Source organism: Pan troglodytes, chromosome 9 (assembly GCF_028858775.2).
Source record: "Pan troglodytes isolate AG18354 chromosome 9, NHGRI_mPanTro3-v2.0_pri, whole genome shotgun sequence".
Classification (NCBI taxonomy): Eukaryota; Metazoa; Chordata; class Mammalia; order Primates; family Hominidae; genus Pan; species Pan troglodytes.
Genome location: NC_072407.2, coordinates 18,137,926 through 18,155,182, shown reverse-complemented (window position 1 = coordinate 18,155,182; position 17,257 = coordinate 18,137,926). Strand labels below are relative to the sequence as shown.

Sequence of the window (17,257 nt, the reverse complement as noted above, 5' to 3'; positions counted from 1 at the left end):
GCATTTCAGATTCTCAGATGAATATTCATGTGCCAGCCCCTCTGGTCTCTCTGCCTTGTTTTTTCTCCTTTCCTCCCCAGTTCCTAGCACTAGCCTGGCACATAGTAGGTGCTCACTAAATATTTGTCCAATAAATAATTGAGCCCTGAGGGGGTAGTGGGGGGTCTACGGTGGTGGAAAGTATGTTTCCCATTCCCTCCTGCCTGAGACCACATGCAAAAGAGCCTTTTTCACCTTTTACATTTTGACTTTGCTTTATTCAGTTTCCATCCCGAACAGCTCACCTTGACCCAACTTTGTGCCCAGTTTCTTGCTGGGCACAGCCTTTCCCCCTGAGGGCCCTTTGGACCTGACCCTTTGTTTCCCTCCTCCACTATGAGCTGTGCTGACTCTGCAGCCACCCTGGGTAAAACCCCCACTGGTCCAGCCCAGGCTGCCTGTGTCCCTGGACCCATTGCAGGTCTCACACAACTGATAACAGGGCAGGCATGAAAAGGCAGTGAGTGGGATGAGGGGAGGTGGCTGGAATGGGTAAGATGCACCAACAGACACAGCTTGTAAGATCCCCACTCCCTTTACCCCTCTAGTTATAGAACTATTGAGGCCCTCAAGACACTTTATAAAAGACATAATCCCCTGAGGATTCAGCCTTGTTAAAGATGTACTCTGGCATTGTGGTAGATCAAAAGCTTGGGCTACAGAGTTAGACTGTCCAGGGTTCAAATCTCAGCTCTGCTACTTATGAGCTATATCATGTTGAGCAAGCTGTGCTTCAATTTTCTTCTCTGTAAAATGGAGGAAATAATAGTATCTGCATTATAGGATTGTGGGCACATATTTTAGCAATTGTTACTGTCATTAAAAAATTAGAGCAATACCCAGCTGAATGCTCAAAGAAGGGATGTTTTGGCAAAGGAAGCGATAAAGAAGAGAAGGAAAGTACAGAAAAAGAGGAACATTCATTGAGCACCCACTCCTTACCATGGCCTCACCTTCGCCCCAATCACAGTCCTCCTTGCTCCACCTGCTTGCAGGTCCCCTAATGTTCCTTGCCTTCTCTGGTCTAGGGACAATCCCACACTGTTTCCACTGCTTCCCTTCATCTGTTGCCTTTTGCCACTGCTGTCTGGACCTTCCTCACCACCCTCAACCAGGATGGGTGCCTGCCCAACTCCGCCCTGTGCTTCTCTCGGGGAGGCCCTTTCACACCATGAGGTTGCTGCCTGTTGACTGGCTCATTTCCCACCACTCTGCGAGTCTCCGGTCACACAGGCTGCATCCTGCTCAGCTCTGTATCCTTGCTGTCTGGTATGGCACTTGGGATGTGATGAAGGTGCTTAGTATACACACACTACAGGAAGGATCACTGAACGAACCAACTCAGCTCAGCCCCTCAGGTCTGGCAAGTCCCTGCCTGCCTTCCTGATTGAACCCAGTGTCTTCTCATCAAAATCTTGGCCCAACCTTCTGAGAGAAAAAAGCCAGGGAGAAAAGAAAAAAAGGAAGGAAGGAAAGATGTCAATATAGCTCTTTTTTCCTCTCCACCCCAACACACCCTGATTTTGCCGAGTCCTTTTTTTGTTTTTGAGACAGGGTCTCACTCTGTCCCCCAGACTGGAGTGCAGTGGCACAATCATGGCTCACTGCAGCCTCTATCTTCCTGGCTCCAGTGATCCTCTTACCTCAGCCTCCTGAGTAGCTGGGACCACAGGCATGCATCACCCTGCCCAGCTAATTTTATTTTTAAGTTTTTTTTTTTTTTTGTAGAGACAAGGTCTCACTACGTTTTCCAGGCTGGTCTTGAACTCCTGGGTTCAAGCAATCTTCCAGCCTCAGCTTCCCAAATTGTTGGGATTACAGATGAGCCACTGTGTCTGGCAACCCTGAATCTTTTTAATTTGAAACCATTTCAACCTTAAAGAAAACTTACAAGAGCGGAATAAAAAACTTATTTACCCTGAAGCATTTGAGAGTAAGTGGTTGACATGATGCTGATCAGCTCAAGTGCTTTTTTTGTGTAATTCCTGCAAAGATATTCTCCCATTTAACCACAATACAACCATGAGATTAGATAACATTGATATATCTAATCCTCGAACCCTATTCACATTTCAACAATTGTTCTTTGGCAGATAATATATCTAGTTTAGAATCACAGTGTTGCATTTAGATTTCATGTCACTTTAGTTTCCTTCAATCTAGAATCTTCCTCAGTCTTTGACTTTGAAACTTGAAGATTACATGTTATTTATTCTGTAAAATATTTGAGCTTGTCTGATGTTTCCTCATAATTAGATTCAGGTTATGCATCTCTAGCAGGAATATCACAGAAGTGGCACTGTGTCGTTTTCTTCTCATTGCATCCTATCAGGTGGCACACATTACAGGTGGCTGCCAGATTTCTCCATTCTAAAGTTCTTGCTTTTCTCCCTTTTTAGTGATTAAGTGTTTCAAGGGCAAGTACTTTGAGATTATAGAAACATCCTGTTCCTTATCAAACTTTCCAATTATTCATCCACTTGTTTAACTGGTATATGTGTTTATTTATATTATTTATATTATTTAGTTTATTTCCATTTTATTTAATGGGTTGTAATCCAGTGCTCTTATAAGTGTATGAGAATTTAGAGCCCTTAGCATGCTTTAGATCTTCCTCCTGTCTTGATGTCATATTTTATTTAATTGATTAATTAATTTATTTTTTGAGATGGAGTCTCGCTCTGTCACCCAGGCTGGAGTGCAGTGGCGCGATCTCCGCTTACTGCAAGCTCCGCTTCCCAGGTTCACACCATTCTCCTGCCTCAGCCTCCCAAGTAGCTGGGACTACAGATGCCCGCCACCACGCCTGGCTAATTTTTTTGTATTTTTAAGTAGAGACGGGGTTTCACCGTGTTTGCCAGGATGGTCTCAATCTCCTGACCTCGTGATCCACCTGCCTCAGCCTCCCAAAGTGCTGGGATTACATGAGCCACCGTGCCCAGCCGATGTTATATTTTAATGTTGATTTTCCCTGGTCTTGATTTTTTTTAATTTAACACGACCACTTTGTTTTATATTTTTCTTAATGCCACTTCATATTCTTTATGGGAAGTGGCAAGGAGCAAGCAAGTAAAAGAAATGGAGATCCAGTGTGACTAAACAGTTTTTGAAGCTTGAAAAACGACCTTTAAAATGTACAGTTTTTGTCCTAAGTACCAGAAACTGAAATTCACTTCTTGGGTAGACCACTTCTTTGTCTTAGGAAACATCTACATGATGATCTTTGTTTTATTGCAAATGTAAAGCAATAGTAATAACAGCAACATTAATAATATAGCCTTGTTTAGAGCTTATTCTGTGCCAGAAAGTGTTTTAAGAACTTTACATGCACTAACTCATTTAGTCTTCTCAGCAACTCTATGAGGTAGGTACATACTATTAATATTACCACCCCCATGTTATGGGGGAGGCACCTGAGGCACTGGGTGTCTAAAATGACTTGCCTAACGTCATTAGTAAGTGGTAATGCCAGACTTCAATCTCAGATCACTTGACCTGGAAGTCCACCTTCTTAACTACAATGCTAAGCAAACTAGTGTGAAGGGGAGTTAGGTCTGGAAATTGGGGCAACCTGGGACTTGTACAGGGGTATTCTTTGAAGGAGAAGTAAAGAGGCCACTGGGGTTAGGCAGGCAGCCTGGTGCCCACCTTGTGTGAGACAGGCCAGGAGCTGAGAGCAGGGAACCTCTGAGGATGAGCTTGGGCTCGTGGGCCTAAGAGCAGCCAACCCTTAGTCCAGTTATGTAGGATCTCTGTGAGGACTTTGGGGCACTCCCCAAGTCCTCAACATCTTATTAACCATTGCTGTTTGGCCCTAACCATAATGTGGGTACTCATGGACAGCCTGGAGTCCAAGCTTGAGGCAAAGGCAGGGAGAGGAGCTGCCCACGGAACAGATCCAGAGCCTAGCCCCAGGTGGATGGCCAAGGTGGCAAGCAACAAGCAACAGCCAGTAGTTTTTGGTACATGTTTATAATTCCCTAAGGATTCTCACAGATTCTTGGGACGTTAACCTGGCAGAAGCCTGGTCTTTCTATCGTTAAGGAAGAATTAGTTCTGAACTCATAATCTACAAATAATACTTTCCATTTAAAAAGATGGAAGACTACCCTTTTAGGAGTCAGACTTGCCCCTCAGGGTCTACATCTTTAGTTCTGTCTAGAGGATCCTCTGGCACTAGAAGGTGAGGTTGTAGATTGTTCCTCTATCAAACTTTAATTTCAGAGCTGGGGTTCAGGACATTTGCCAAAGTTTTCCTTTGGGTGGGATCTTTTTTAGCATAGCACATATCGAGATGTTGACTGATGAAGAAGGCAAGGCAGTCTTTCATCTCAATGTACAAAGAAACAAATAGAAAGATAGGAGCGTGTTATTGCATCTACTGTCCCCACTACAGAGGCAATGTCAAAGAGGTTCTTTGGGACATTGTGATTGGACACATGACAGATGGCAAAAAATAAAGGCCAAGTGAGACCTCCGGAAGCCACACATATAAAAATGAGGGTGAAGAAAGATCCAGGAAGTGGGTTTAGCTAGCATCACAGCTGGTGCGAAGGAAGATTCCTCCAAGCAACGTGGACTGGAACAGTGGACCCGATCAAGTACATACTGACTCATCAGATTTCTACGTGGAGCTACAGATGTGTTTAATTTTATACTTTGAGACCGATTTGCACACTGTGAGCCTGTACAAAGCCAGCTGCCTGGCCGCAGAAGCATGGTAGATATGTAAGAGCGGGAGATCCTGGCTGCTGTTCCAAGGGCTCTGATTGCTCTCGCTGGTTTCCTGATTCCAGAGCCACAAGACAAGACTCAGCCTGTGGCTTTCATCTGGGATTGTGGCCTAGTCACCCCCATCATTCCCCATGCCTTGATTTTTGATTTTCTTCTGCACTTTGGAAGGCTTTTCTGTGGAGCTGGGACTGTTGTTCAGAGTCTGGGTGTAATTACCACAAAACACCCTCTGACTTTAGGAGGAAAAAATAAAAAAGAAAAGAAAACTAGACTTTGGACCATGTAGGAGATGATAGCTAACTAGTTCTGCACCCAAAACTGCAATTAGAGCAATTCTGATGTCATTGTTAATCATGCCGATTTACATTTTGAAAGGAAACCAAATGATGAATATAATGATTATTTCTGTTTCTGCTTCCCCCTCTTTCTCCTTAAGAACTGGCAATAGTGCTAAAGTCAAATTAAACATCTGCTTGAAAAATAAACTGGAGTGCTGATGACAGCTGCCCTGGACTTACAAATGCACCACAGCTGTCAAACTCTAAATTAACAATGATTTTCATTTATGAATAGCATAGAACTAAGACATAAAGGAGCTTTTTCTCCTCTGTTTTCCTGGCTTCCAGGGACTGTTAAATATGAACTGTTAGGAAAATGCCCAAGGAAAAATGTAGCTGAAATCAGCCCACAATAATTAATTATGGAGGGAGTGTGGTACATTCTTTCTTCTTACGCAATCTTATTGTTCACTGACTTTAGGTTGGGTATTCTTTGTTGTGAGCAGGCTTGCAGGGAGGTAAATAATTCAGGCGCACTTATTTGATTAGTAATTGAGAATGAACAGTGGTAGAGCAGGAGAGCATCTATAGAGGAATGCCATCTTCCACAGCACTGAGGACCTTCAGGTGGCTTCTGCCCTCGCTTCTTCCAGATGAAGGAACAAATACCCAAGTATATGACTTTGTTGCACTGTGGTCACACACTGGGTGTCCAAAGATCTAATCAACCCATTTTTGGGACAGGCTGTTTCATACTTTGTGACTCTGAAAGACAAAGTAGGTGTAAAACCATTTCTTTGTCCTTTTCTACTCTTGTTCGGAGTCATTACTGTCCTTCCTATGGATGGTGTGGGACTTAGGTGTGAGGCAACATGCCAATTATCTCCTGGTTAAAAAAATAGGGACTGAAAAGTTAATGTAGGAATAATATCATGATACTTTTTCACTGTTGCCCAAAGTTCTCATTTTTATCCTTTGATCATCTCATGTTAAAAATATTCACAGGGATAAACAGATTGTGGTATATCCATACAATGGGGAATTATTCAGCTATATAAAGGAATAAAGTAGTGATAAAGCTACCACATGGATGAACCTCAAAAACATTATGTTAAGTGAAAAAAAGCTAGACACAAAAGGTCACACATTGTATGCTTCCATTTATATGAAATATCAAGAATAGGTAAGTCCATAGAGCCGGAATGTAGATTGGTGATTGCCAGGGGCTGAGGTGGGGAGAGGGGAATGGGGAGAAACTGCTCAATGAATAAGGGGTTTTACTTTGAAGTGATGGAAATGTTTTAGAACTAGGTAGAGATGGTGGTTGCACATTATAAATGTACCAGATGCCACTGAATTGATCACTTTAAAATGGTTGATTTTATGTTATGTGAATTTAACCTCAATTATAAAAATGTTCATAGGGTTGAAACATTCTGTTTTGATCCCAACTTGACCAGGGCAGGGAATATATAGGCAACTCCCACTCCATCAGTGGAAGAGGATTGGAACTAGTCTTGCTGCCATAGACCTGGTGCTAGCGCACAAATAGGGCGGGCCATGTGTTCTTACATGCCAATGAAGTTGCCGTCAATCCCAGGATCCCCACGATGTTGGTGCAGTCTGGCAGTGCTTTAGTCTTCCCACCAAGCTTCAGTTTACTGCTGTGCCTAGAGCTCTGTCTAGGGCCTGTTCCTCGGCAGCCTGTACTTCCTATTTAATTCTTTCCAGTTTTCTCCCCTGGGGGCTGGATCCTGCACCTGGGATCCCAGCTGTTGAATGAAACTCTGCTGCCACTGGACTGATGCCCTGGAGCCATACTCCCACTGGCATCCCGAGAACCTCTGGCATCTGGATTCCACCTGTTGGATGGCAGATTCTGGGGTATATGAGTCTTCCTAATCAGGCACATGTTTCCATTTAGCCATGGCATTGGTCTTTCCAACTGCTCTCCCAAGAATCTGACACTTTAGCTGGTTCAGGGGTTCCCTAGTCCCTTTTCTGTTGACTCCTTGCTTCCTCCCTGGTCAGTGTTGCTGAGGTTCTAGGCTGCCTGAAGTAAAACCACCCTGACTTACAACAAAGGAGCCTGTAGTTCCTCTTGCCACCTAATGCCAGAAAAATTGTGGGGTAAGCTTCGCCCCAGCCACATCAGATCCTCCTAACCCTGCCATTTTCCTCTAAATCACACACGGAGTCATTGCATGTGGTTTTCTGTTACTTTCTTTGAAGATAAAAAGAGTTAGTGAGCGCTGTGAAATTACAAAGTATTATGAGTGCTAGCTAATTGCTTCTTAATACTCATCCTCTCTTCCCGCTAACAAGTCTTTCTCTTGCCAGTTTTCCTGGGCTTGTTTTCCATTTTCTAAGTGACATTTAGTTTTCTTACCTGGGGAACAATATCTCACCCCACAGGTAGACCTCCAACCCCTGGTTATAGGAAGAGCTGTCCTACTCCTGACAGACCTACTGAGGCAGAAGGTGGGCAGGAGCTGTGGGGAGGGGAGTCAAGCTTAGTCAGTGTAGCTTAGTGGTGATTAGGGCTTTGGAGTCGAGCAAAAGTGAGTTGAAGTCCCAGGCCTCATTACTTTACATCAACTGTCTAAACATCAGCTTTCTTATGAACAAAATGGGAATAATATAGTGAAAATTCTATAGGGCTTTTATGAGAATTATATAAGACATACATAAGACATGCAATGCATTTAGCATAGTGGTTAGCAATAAATATAAGCTACTTATTATTTGATTAATCAATGTATTGGGCACTGTCTTAGTCTGTTCAGGCTGTTATAACAAAATACAATATCATAAACTGAGTAGCTTACAAACAACAGAATTTATTTCTCACAGTCCTGGGGGCTGGAAAGTCTAAGATCAAGGTGCCACCATATTCAGTGCCCTGTAAAGGCCCTCTTCATGGTTTAAAGATGGCCATCTCCTCCTGTCCTCACATAGTGAATGACAGAGAGAGAAAGGAAGCCCTGTCTCTTTTTTTTTTTGAGACAGGGTCTCACTATGTCTCCCAGCCTGGAGTGCAGTGGTGCCATCTCAGCTCATTGAAGCCTCAATCTCCTGGGCTCCAGCTATCCTCCCACCTTAGTCTCCTGAGTAGCTGGGACTATAGGCTCTCACCAGCACACCAGGCTAATTTTGTTTATTTTTTGTAGAGACAAGGTCTCACTATGTTTCCCAGGCTGGTCTCAAAGTCCTGGACTCAAACGATCCTCCCACCTTGGCTTCTCAAAGTGTTGGGACTACAGGTGTGAGCCACCACATCTCTCCCTGTGTGTCTTTTTATAAGGGCACTAATCCCATTTTTGAGGGCTTCACCCTCTTGATCTAATTATAGCACAAAGGTCCCACCTCCAAATACCATCACAATGGGGATTAAATTTCAACAAATGGATTTTGGGGTGGACACAAAATATTCAGACCATAATAGGCAACTCTACACCCCTCTTCACATCCTCTCAGCACAACTCTGACTCCAACCACTGTTGCAGTGACTAACTCTGTACAGACTTTGACCATCTCTGCCCCCACTGCAATGGGATGATGCACATCTTGCCTGCATGGTGTACCACTTGATTCCTGTCCCAGAGCTTCTCTGATGCTGCAGCAAGTGTTCAGAATCTTAAGAATACTCACATGTATGCATCTCAGAAGTGGAGGGGAGTTAATGCTATGGGGCCACCTTTGATTAGTGAAGGATGGAGGCCAATGGATAGTGGCTTCCCCGGTTTACCCTGGGCACACTGTTCTGAGACACATGTCATAAGCCTTCTCCAAAGGCCCCAACTGGGGTCAAACACCAATGGCCTGCATTGGTGGCCAAGTCAATAACACTTGACCAAATCACCACCCTCACCCTTCACTCTTGCTCCCTGGGATCATTTCCCAAATAAACTACCTGCTTATAAACTTAGGTCTCAGCTGGGCTTTTAGAAGAACCTAGGACAAGAATCAATAATTATCGAGTTCCTGATGCTGGAGTGTACATTAGAACAGGAGTCAGTAAACTTTTTCTATAAAGGGCCAGATAAATATTTCAGGCTTTGCAGGCCATACGGTCTCCATTGCAACTTTTAAGTTCTGCTACTATAGCTTGATAGAGCTCTAACAGTACACAAATGAATTAACGTGACTGTGTTCCAATAAAACTTTATTTACAAAAACAGGCAATGGACCAGTTTTGGCCCATGGGCTGTGATTTGCTGACCTACATTACGACCACAAAGAAGAATGAAATTGATCTATGCCTTTATGAAGCTCAGAGTCCTGTGTGGGGAGGAGTTCCTACAGATAAGGTTGTAAAGGTGGCTAGAAATATACAGAGTTAGACATCATGCTAAGGAATTTTGACTTTATTCTTTGGTGGTGAGAAACATTGAATGAGTTCTCATATCTTGTAGCAGCTGCAGCTGGGAATAGGTTATTTCACTAGCAAGAAATGAGTTGCTTCTTTTTAACATTTACATGAAACCCAGTCCTGCCAGAGGGCTGCCTAAGCACCCTGAGTGATGCTTCCATTACTGAATTTCCCACCCTGGATTGCATCGATAGGGCCAAGGTCCTTTCTCTGATAGACCTGAGGCCAGATATGTTTTGAAATTAAGAATATTTTGAATAATATAGTACACATTCCATGTATCTTGTAATGCCCCCATCAGGGTCTGGGACAGCATCTCACCATCAAACACATTAATATGTACACAGAAAGACCATACGTAACTTTGAGGCAGTTTAGGGCAGGTTTTGACCCTAAATGAGTTATGAAAAATCTTTTGGATTTTAGAGCTTTCTGGATTTCAGTTTGTGGATGAAGGGCTGTGGACCCAATTTGTATGTTCATGATTTTCCCTAGACTGTGCCAACCTCAAAGGCAGCCTCTGTGTCCTTACTGCCCGCAAGCAGGAGGTGTTCAGTAAGCGCTACCAAAGGAATGGACAGACAAAAAAGGCTAGGGAGGATTCAGAGTTCAGAGAGAGATGCAGTGGAAGGCTGGTGAGGGACCTGGTGAAGGTCATAGGCACCTTTATATGCTCTGATCAGGATTTGGACTTTATCTGAAGGTGCTGGGGAGCCCTGTTCAAGTGTTAGGTAAGTGGTGTGACTCAGATGGGCCTGAGGACAGCAAGTCTTATACCAGCGTGAGGAGGACCAGAGGGTAAGGAACTAGAGTGATCAGTCAGGAGGTTTCTGTAAGAGTAATGCAAGAAGTGTCTGTGAATTAGGCAATGAATGTAGAGCAAGTGATTAAAAAAAAGAGCCAAGATCTGGCTCTAATGGTGTTGGAGGGAGAGAAGAGTCAGAGTTCAACCTGACCCTGTGGCATCAGACTGAGATGGCAGAGTACAGTATGAAGATCACAGACTTGGGAGCCCAGATGCTTCTGTTTGAATCCCAACTCTGTCACTTACTCTGTGACCTTGGGAACATTACTGAACCTCTCTGTGCCTCAGCTTCCTCCTTCATATCTACTTCATAGGGTTGCTATGAGGATGAAATAAGTATTTGTAGTGCACCCAGAACAGTGCCTGGCTCTTGTCTCTTACGTCTGCCTTTTACCAACCACTGTTTCCTAAGAGTGAATTTCCTAATGGTTTACCAAATGAGTGTGTTCTCAGGAGAAGGATGATCTACATCTCAGACCCTTCCAGGAAGGGACAAGTAAGTGTTGGAAATCTATCCAAAGGTAACAAATCCATGGAAACAGAGGATCACTTCACGAGATAAAACTTTTGTCAGACTGAAGGGTACGGAACTTCCTTCTGGTGGGGTCTGTAAACATTTATTCTACTCATGGGGGCTTTTTCTTTTAATCAATCGCTACTTGTCTATGATGGTTTGCAGCATTCTTGCAGCATTGTAGCATATGCCAGGGAAACTTTAAGTGCTGGGTCACTCATTTGTAGGGAGAAGGCTATAAGGAGGGCTGCCTGGAAAGTCTGTAATTTAGAAATGTTCAAAGCTTTGCATCCAAATGGAAAATGGAAATGGTGTCAGGTTTGTGCCAAAAGGAAAGTCATAATTGCTATGTATTTTCCTTCCCGGCACTCCTGGGCAAAGGAACACAACCAGCTATGTGGGCTTCAGAGCTGTCATCTATAGACATTCATCAGTCTGTGCAGCTTATCTACTAGGCTGCCTTCTCCCAGGAATAGTACTCAAACACCACAACACAAATGCTCCTTTTTACAAGTGAGGGCTCTGCAGCACAGTTGGTATCCCCCTCTTTATCTGTCCTGAACTTTGCTGCCAGATTTAAGTATCCTTACTAACCTGTTTGTTTGTTTGTTTTGAGATGAGGTTTCGCTCTTGTTGCCCAGGCTGGAGTGCAATGGCATGATCTCCGCTCAATGCAACCTCCACCTCCTGGGTTCAAGCGATTCTCCTACCTCAGCCTCCCAAGTAGCTGGGATTACAGGCATGCACCACCACACCTGGCTAATTTTGTATTTGTAGTAGAGATAGGGTTTCACCATGTTGGCCAGGCTGGTCTCAAACTCCTGACCTCAGGTGATCTGCCCGCCTCAGCCTCCCAAAATGCTGGGATTACAGGCGTGAGCCACCACACCTGGCCCACCCTTATTAACTTTTTAATGAACATTCCTCCCAGTGTGTCAGTCCACTGTTTAATAACTACTAATGGCTCCCTCAACTACTCTAGAATCTCTTCCTGTTGACATTGGAGGGACTCTATGATTTAGCAATGGATTTTGTCCCCAAAGGCTTTTTAATCTTGAAACGTCTGTCTACTGTCTTCTAGGGCTGCCATGTTTGCTCTCACTTCAGTTTTCACTTTATCCACCCCTTTTACCTGGAATAACCTCTTCTCTTCTGTCCTTTTATCTAAACCCTAACACTGTCTTCAAGATGTAACTGCTAACCTTTCCAAGAGGCTCTGATTTTTCCATTCCTCATTCATCTCCTCTCTGAACTCTTACCATGTTTAATTTGTCCCCCATTAATATCTGTCTTCGGTTTGCTAGCTTTTGCATAAATATTTTAATATACATCACAACTAGACAAAGTGTTTTGAAAGTCAGGATCATTGTTTATACCCTGAATCTTTCTCAATGTCTGGTATACTCTGGGTGCCTATACTTCTTGCCTTACTCTTACACATGGAATACTGGTTGGTTGGTTTCCCAAATAACACCTTCAACATGATAAAGAAGGGAAGTTTCTTAGCTAAAGGGTCTTCCTCAACTTGATTAAAGGCACTGATTTGAAATCTGTAATACTGAATATTACACTTAAAAGTAAAATAGTGTTCCCATTAAAATCTGGAATAAGCATGACTACTACTATGCAATACTGTACTAGAGCTTCTAGATAATAAACTAAAACATAAAAAAGAAACAAAAGGTATATATATATTCATTATTTTAAGATATGATCATTTACATCGACAATCCCAAAAGAATGAAAGAATAAGCCATTAGAACTACCAAGAGAGTTCAGCAGTGTCCAAATTCAAACTTAAGGTACAAAAATCAATAGCTTTTCTAAACACAAGGGATCAATGATTAGAAAGCACAACAAGACAAAGATCGCATTCACAAAAGAAATAAAACTATAAATTACCTATGTGGGGAAAAAGCCTCTCAAGAATGTGCAATCTAAATGAAGGAAAATTACAAAATTTTAAGAAGGATATGAAAGACCAAAATAAATATGGAACATTCCATGTTTTTGACTGAGAATGCATCTTATGTATTCTGGGAAACTATTAATTCAGTGCAAAGCCATTCAAAATCCCAAAATGATTTTTTATCAAACACAACAAACTTATTCTTTGATTTGTCAGGAATTAGAAATCTGCTTGAATGACCATGAACAGTTTGAACTAGAAGACTAATGAGCAATGACTTGCTATCAAAACATAACCATTTCAAACCATTTTACACTATAAAATGGTGTGGGTTTCATGCAAGAATACATAAAAAGATCAACAGAACAGATCAGACCTGTATAAAAATTTTGCATTTAATGAAGTAGCATCTCAGCCCACCAAGGAAAGAATAAACCATTTGATAAATGGATGGGGGACAACTACCCATTTGGGGAAAAATAGGTAGATTTCAATTTCCCATCTATGGTGGATATCTTTGATTTGTTCCTCTGGATACCTGCTCTACTCTTCTGCCCCCTAGTTAAAGACTGAGAATACTCCGTAAAGATTATATCAGTGGGCTCTGTGTTCCTGTAGTTGGAGCCACACCAAAGGGAGAGTCCACAAGGAATTAGAGAAAGGAGTAGGGTTGGGATACCTGAGGCTAGTTGCTTCCCTTAACCGAAGGTCTTAGCTCCTGTAAAGGGGTGGTCCTCTCTACCCCATCCTCTCTGCCTTTTCCTTTTGCTTCTTCAGGCCCTCCTTGTATAGCCCTCCCTCACTGTTATTTTGCCCCCACCATTGTGAATAGACCCTTATTAAACTTTCCTCTGGCACCTCATTTTGAGCATGCCATCTATTTTCTGTGGTAGCTTATTAATATCATATCATTCACAATATTAAATTCCAGGAAGATTAAAGACCTACATTTATTTTAAAATCTATAAAATATGGGAATATATTTATAGCCTTAGGCATAGGAAAATTATTTTTGAACAAGACATAAAATCAAAATTCATAAAGGAAAGGATGGATACATTTGATTACATAAAAATTTCAAACTTTTGACTGATTAGACAACCACAAGCAAAGTTAAAAGAAAGGTGGAGAGAAATATTTGAAATTTACAACAAAGTGTCATTATCTGGACTACCTAAAGAGCAATTTTAAACATAAATATGTTCTAAATAAATCAAATTATTTTATATGTATGTAAATATATAAGATGTATTTATATATATTTATAAAAACATTTTATAAGCTATATTTTAAATATAATATTTATATATATTAAAACAAAATTAAACATATAATTAAATTTTTATTATTATTTTTTAGATGGAGTCTCACTCTGTCCCCCAGACTGAATGGCAGTGGCAGGATCTCAGCTAACTGCAACTTCCGTCTCCTGGGTTCAAGTGATTCTCCTGCCTTGGCCTCCTGAATAGCTGGGATTACAGGGGCATGCCACCATACCTGGCTAATTTTTGTATTTTTAGAAGAGACGGGGTTTCACCATGTTGGCCAGGCTGGTCTCGAACTCCTGACCTCAGGCGATCTGCCCCCCCCCTCGGCCTCCCAAAGTGCTGGGATTACAAGCAAGAGCCACCACGCCCGGCCATGTAAATCAATTTTTAAAAGACAGATTATTAAAAAATGGACAAGAATATGAATGGGCCATTCACACAATCTTTATGAATCTTAAAGATTGATAATACCAAGTGCCATTGAGCAAGTAAAGATTTAGGCTCTCTTGTTCACAGTCAGGGAGAGTGTTTAAGTTGGAAAGCTTTCTGGAGAAAAATTTGGCAGCATCTAATAAAATTATAAATGTGCATCCCTTATGATCCCATTTCTTGGCATCTACTGTGGATAAAAACTTGGAAATTTGCTCAGTAGGCAAGTATCAGGATATTCATCATAACATTATTTGTCATAGTAAGACACCAGAAACAATCTAAATGTCCATTAACTTTGGAATAATTAACATCCATACCATAGACATGCAGCAGTTAAAAAACAAAAAGAGGTAGCTTTGTATGTACTGACCCAGACATATCTCTAATACATCTTATTTAGTAAAAAACCATTCAAGTTCAGGACATTACATATAACATGATACCATTTGTGTAACCTTAAATTCCCACAGGAATGAAACTATGTGCTTTTATGATTACCTTTGTGAATGTAAAAGCAGAGATAAGTCTAAAGCATACAAACCAAATTGATTCTATTATTGCCTTTGTGTAGAAAACTGGAATTGAGAGAGATGCTATGGATTTTATTTATTTGTTTGTTTATTTGAGATGGGGTTTCACTCTGTCACCCAGGCTGGAGTGCAGTGGCACAGTCTCAGCTCACTGCAACTGCCACCCCTCAGATTCAAGTTATTCTCCTGCCTCAGCCTCCCGAGTATCTGGGACTACAGGTGCGCACCACCACGCCCAGCTAATGTTTGTATTTTTAGTAAAGACAGGGTTTTGCCATGTTGACCAGGCTGGTCTCGAACTCCTTACCTCAAGTGATCTGCTTGCCTCAGCCTCCCAAAGTGCTGGGATTATAGGCATGAGCCACTGTGCCCAGCCAAGATGTCATGGATCTTTAACTTTTTCTTTATTCTGTAATTTTCTGTATTTTACTACTTTTTGTATTGTTTGAAATTTTATGAGGTGAATGCACTTATGTCCTGCCCATACAATTACTATTTCTTTAATAAATAGTTGTAGCTTATATATGATTCCTCCAGAGAAAAAATAAATAAAAGAAAGGCAGAACATGGACTTTAATATTACATGGATTCATGACTTTAAAAAACTTGCCTAATTTCCCCAGGGCCTGTCTCCTCCTCTGTAAAATGGGAGTAGTTTTCTGTGAAGATCAAATTAGACAAAGCCTGCTAGATGTGCGCTGAGTTCTTGGTACACAGAAAGCATTGGTTGACTTTTTCTCTCTCCCTTATTTGACTTGTAAGAACCTCCAGGGTCAAGAATATACCTCCATTGTGTATATCCTGGATGCCTGGGCTAATAGAAGCTCAGTTGCATTTGTTGGAAGAATGAGCAAATGAATAAGCCATACATGTTAATGGATAAACATATGTACACATACATTGATTGTTAATGGGTAAACAAGAGATGCCTTTCTGGCTTCTACCAAAAAGATCTAATGCTTCTGGGTTGTAAGAACAATAAATCAAAGAAAACCAGAGATCTGGGCCAGAGGGATGAGAGCTTTTAGAGCAGGAAGGCTCCTCACATAGATCTGACATTTTCAGCCCATCTTCTTTAGAGCTCCAGGCTCTGTGGAGCCATTGGGCTGTCATGGGTGGTGGGATGGGCACTGAGGGCCAAGCTGGGAACCCAGTCTCTGGGCTAAGAGTGAAAATACTAACAGACAATAGCAAGGTTATTTATCACAGTGACCATAGTACTCTGACCCCTAGTCTCTGGGCCCCAGCAATTGACAAAGAAAAACAGGATTTGTCCAAGGAACTGTCAACTGCTCTATTTTTTGCCCTCACCACCTCCCCCACTTTCAACTCAGAACTAACCAGAGGAAGCCAAATATGCCCTCCAAACCAATCACATAAGATGCTCCACTTGTAGTTAGCCTGCCTCCAGCTTCCTCATGCCAAGGAACCTCCAATCAGTCTTCTCTTGTTTTCACTAGAAGGCTTTCCCAGTCCTCTGCCTGTCTTTGAGACTCTGCCAAATGCTAGTAATGGCAGCTGACTCCCTTGTTATACAACAGGCTCTGAACACACAGTCTCTGTTCTCATTTTAGGGGTCTTTGTTCATTTCCACAAGGCCATCTCCCACATTTTAACTAGATACTATAGACATGTTATATATTGACATTTATAGATATGATTTCATGTTTTAAAATTCTGAGTTTTTCTTAATGACCAGTGTAGATTAATGCCAAGAGCCAAACTGCTCAAGGAATCTGAGGAAGGATGCTCAGCTTGCATTAAACTAAGAAAGAAACAAATAATGTCCAGACAGATGGCGGCAAAGGGAGGCCAGACAATGACGGGTGAGTCTGGACAATGGACAGATGCTTCAGAGACTCTGTGGGGTTTTTTCCACAAGCCAAGCACAGTGGAAGTCTAAGAACTGCAGGTACTGCAATGCCTAGGTGGGCTTTCTTATCGGGATTTCCTCAGGGGTGGGCTGGAGTTAACCACAGTTGTTAAGTCTGTCAAAATGACTATATTTGACAAATGAACCAAATACATAAATAAGACCTTCGAGGATTTAAAAAAGAGAAAGGCTGTTGGGAAGGTCTCAGTGCCTACTTCCATTAAAAAAAAGTGACTTCTTGGATGCTAGGACTGGAACCCTCTCCATCTACCCATGACTAATTTGCTGGTATGAAATCCTAACATTCTCAGCATCATTCCATATAGGACTTCAAACCTATTTAAAATAGATTATGGCTATGTTTCACCAAACTGTGAATGTTAATAGATGTCACCGTAAATACTGGGTGAAACCAAATTAAACAGATTTTTTTTTTCGCCAGGACTTTGCAAAACCTTCATTATGCTAGTATTATGAATCTGTAAGAAGGGTATCTAGTACAC

The 17,257-nt window shown here is 41.9% G+C and overlaps 1 protein-coding gene across 1 annotated transcript in view; it reads right to left on the bottom strand.

Annotated features, from left to right (window-relative positions):
- The window catches only part of SPON1 (spondin 1), a 302,639-nt gene that overhangs the window by 205,392 nt on the left and 79,990 nt on the right, over positions 1-17,257 (bottom strand). The window lies entirely within an intron of this gene.